General features: G+C 34.3%; 1 pseudogene; it reads right to left on the minus strand.

Moving 5' to 3' along the window:
- Window positions 1-3,335: 3,335 nt before the first annotated feature.
- Window positions 3,336-3,442, minus strand: LOC150040609 (small nucleolar RNA U3; annotated as a pseudogene).
- Window positions 3,443-4,446: the final 1,004 nt, after the last annotated feature.

The following is a 4,446-nucleotide window of genomic DNA, read 5'->3' on the forward strand; positions in this document are numbered from 1 at the left end:
GTATATATAACATATGAGCATTTAGTGTAAGAAACACAGGGTATGAAATTATTTAATCATATATGAATATATGGCATGTTTATTTGCTTATATTACAAAGAAATTATAAACATAAAACTAATTTTAAAAAATTACCAAAGGGGGAAGTGGTGCTGTGCCTCAAGTGATGGAGTGCTTATCCTGAGCAAAAGAAGCTCAGGGACAGTGCCCAGGCCCCTGGTTCAAGCCCCAGGACTGGAAATAAAGAAAAGAGAGACCTAGGGTTATTTGCTGGATGCAGGTGGCTCATGTCTGTTATCTTAGCTACTCAGAAGGCTGAGATCTGAAGACCAAATTTCGTAGTCATCTGGGCGAGAAAAGTCACTATGGGACTCTTGTCTTCAATTCACCACTTAAAAACCAGAAGTGTGGGCCGCGAATTTAGCCTAGTGTTACGGTGCTCACCTAGGATGCACGAAGATTCTGGTTCAATTCCTCAGTACTACATACGTAGAAAAAAAGCCAGAAATGGTGCTGTGGCTCAAGTGGTAGAGTTCTAACCTTGAGAAAGCCCAAGAGCTCAAGAACAGTGCCCAAGCCCTGAATTCAAGGCCCAGGACTGGCAAAACCAAACCAAACCAAACAGAAGTGGCACTGTGGCTCAAGTGGTAGAGTACAAGCCTTGAGCACAGAAAGGATCAAGGACAACAGGATAGTGCCAAAACCCTGAGTTCAAACCATACAACCGACAAAAACAATTATCAATGGGGACAGGATGTAAGAACAGAATGTGTAGGGTATAGACTAGAATTTCTCCAGATAGATCTTGTTTTGTATATTTGAATTTAGGAAAATGCCAATTTTTATAACTATATTACAAAATTAAATGTAAAAAGTAATCCTTAAAAACAGAAAGCAATAAGAAATAGATGAGGTAGACTTTGTAACACATTTGTTTCTGGCTTTAGAATGCAGGGAAGAATGTGCCATATGATTTCCATTAAGCACAATAATTTGAGTACATTCCTGGAGGAATTATATTCAAGGATAGAAAGAACTACAGGAATATCTCTGTAATGTTGGTGTTTTGATTCTGACATTGCTGTGTGTGTATGGTATGGAATAAAGAAAATGAGTATTTATGTTTGTGTTGGGAATTGGGATTGTTTTAGTATGAGAAAAGTGAAATGCACATAAAATATAGATTAGATTAAAAAATTGTATTCCCAGAATTGAACTGGAAGTATCATTATAGACTTGTAGTGTATTTCCTCTTTTTTTAGTTTTTTTTTTCCATATTATTTTTATTGTAATTAATAGAAGGGTTACATTACATTCACCAGATGGAAGGTACATTACTTCACATACATTGATACCCTTTCTCATGTCTTGGTCCCCATTTCCTTCCCCCCACCCCCATCCTCATCTTGTTTTCCCCCCTTTCCTATCCAATAAATGATATTGGTCAATAATCAATGGTAATGATAAAAAACAATTATATTCCAGTTAACTTTTATCATCCAAAGGCACCTGAGTACTCTAGAAAAATACTTGGTATCAGGATTGGTAAGCCTAAGATGTCTTATCCTAGAAAATCAGGAAGTCTGCAACAGTATAAGAGCCATTTGAAGAGTGCCAGTTTGATTATGGGTAAGAAAATACAATGGAAGAACTCCTTTGAACGGGTAACATACAATTAAACAATGAATATCGGTAATGTGAGAAGATCCTATCTGAGGTGTGAGTACTAGTGGGAGAGGTGAGGAGAACAGAAAAGGGGGAAGAAAGGTGAATTTGGTCAACATACTCTATGTCCATATTTATAAACATGGAAATGAAGCTTATTGAGATTGGTTTGGAAAGTGGGAGTGGAAAAGAGAGGAGAAAGAAGAAGATGGAGTGGCTGAATCTGACCAAAGTACATTGTTTGCATATATACATATCAAAATGAAAACTCCTTGTAGAACAACTAATTGATGCTAACCAAAGATAAAGACAAATGAATGACTGTTGTAATGGATTGTATTTGTGTATATTAAATCTATGTGCCTATGCTGATTAAAAATGAGGCTCATTTTTTCAACTTTGAACCCTTTTTTTGGATGTGTGAGAATCAACAGGTATTTTTTTAAATTGGAATATTAAGACAAGTGTTTAGTTTTTATCTTGTCTTTTTATATTGAAAAGCACATTGTGATGATAAAATATGCTATGTGTGTTTTCTTTTCTTTTTGTTCTGCTATTCATTTATCAGTCTTATGGAGGGACAAAGGGTGAACAAATGCAACAATGGTACTCACTGGATTCTATGTTGACATTGAACTCTCCAACTTGTGGATGAGAATGAGAGGGAAAAATTTCCCTTCAAAGTACAAGGGAAGGGGTGACATTATTTCAAAAGAAATGTACTCTTTACTTGAATTATGTAATGGTGACTCCTCTATACATCACCTTTATAAATAGTAACTCAAATTTTTAAAAATAATTTCCAACATCATTAACATGGCATCAACATGCACAGTAAGAATTAGGATACCTTCATGTTATACCTAGGAAAGAAAGAAGAAATGCACGTTCTCTTGTCATTTTGTTTGATCTTAAAAATTCATATAATGCCAATGCATTGGTTATGGCAAAAACACTTAAATTGCATTTTTGAATCATTATTTGATCTAGGTAATAGTTATTAGAAAACAAATCCATTGCCTTGTTTTTGTAAATAAAATTACTTAAATCTCAAAACAAGAAGAGTAGTTGTGGATAAATGAAGAAAGAATAGTGAGATTCTAAAACATCTGATTTACAACTTCTAATAAAATATTGGAACTGGAGAAATAGTCATCAGTGACTTCTAATATTTTAGGGAAAAAATAACCTTTGTTAACTTCCTGAGCAATTCACATAGCACTACCTGTTGAAACTCATGGACAAAGAATGAAAATGGAATATGACAAAGACTAGAGGTTTTTATATTTTATTTAATTTTTCCAGTCCTTCACTTGAACTCAGGGCCTGAGCACTGTTCTTGGGCTTTCTCGAGGCTAGAGCTCTTCCACTTGAGCCACAGTACCACTTCTGGCTTTTTGTATGTTTGTGGTACCAAGACATATGGAACCTATGTCGTTGTGTATAGTAGGCAAGCATTTTACCACTAGGGCAAAATCCCAGCCCTTATTTTTATTTTTGTGTCAATCTTGGTGCCTGAACTCAGGGCCTGAGTGTTGTCCTTGAGCTAATTTTCTCAAGGCAAGAGTTCTACCACTTGAGCTACAGCTCTACTTCCAGCATTTTTGGTGGTTAATTGGAGATAAGAGTCTCACAGACTTTCCTGTCCTGACTGGTTTTAACTACAATCCTCAGATCTTAGCCTCCTGAGGAACTAAGATTACATATATGAGCTACCAGGGCCTAGGTCCAAGACTTTGTAACATACTATAGAAATGATTTCTGAAAGTATAGTCTTAAGGTCCAAGACTTTGTAATAACCAATTTATGGTAACAGAGGGGGAAGTCAACCATGTTAAACATCATGAGAACCTAAGCCTATAAAAAATGAAATGCAATCTGCAAGAAATATGAGAAGAACTAAGGTAGTATATTTAACAAAAAACATTTAAAAAATTAAAAGGAAGGTTGGGAAAAGTAAAAGAGAACAAAAGTATACTATTTACTACAAAGAGATTATATTTGGATCTTAATCAATACCCCAACAAAAATGAAAATGCTGTAATTAGGAAAATTTCACTATCAGATGAATATTTGAAAGGAATAATATTAATTTATATATGATGTTGGTATTGTTATAATTTTAGGAGGTAATTTCTGAGCTCTTTGCAGATGACATGATAGGAAGTTGTGGATTTGTTTTGAAATGAGGTGGTAGCATAGAACAGGGTAGATGGTAGGTAGGACCATAGATCAAATAAGACTGGCCACAAGCTAATGGTTTAAGGTAGATAATAAAATAATTCTATGTATAATTAAATAATGATGAACAGGTTTAATTTTCTCCAAGATGCAAATATCAGAAATAAAACAGAGAGAGAGAAAGCAATGTTTTGAAATTTCTTCAAAGATTAGTAATCTGTATCAAAGCTTGTTAGTCATCTTTAAGGACTCCAAACCCCTATCATGATTTCAAAAATATAGCTTATTTACTTTCTTGGCACCTTTAAAACAGTTAGAATACAAAATTTTCATAGCAAATTTGAATTTTAGCTCAGGATTTAGTGAGGAAGGATACAATCTTCAATGCCAGTGTTCACTAGCAAAGGTGACATTTTCAATTGTAATGTTTATTCATGATTAATCTCCCTTATTCAAATTCAATGTTTAATGTGTAGTAGCCTAAGCTTTTGTTCATTTTTTTATTTTTTGTGTACTATATTGCTTGTGTACCATATATGTATAACTATGTACTATATTTCCTCATAAGTATTGATGGGTGCTAACACATTTACTGCTTAG

This window comes from Megascapheus bottae, chromosome X (assembly GCF_031878675.1).
Source record: "Megascapheus bottae isolate mThoBot1 chromosome X, mThoBot2.hap1, whole genome shotgun sequence".
Classification (NCBI taxonomy): domain Eukaryota; kingdom Metazoa; phylum Chordata; class Mammalia; order Rodentia; family Geomyidae; genus Megascapheus; species Megascapheus bottae.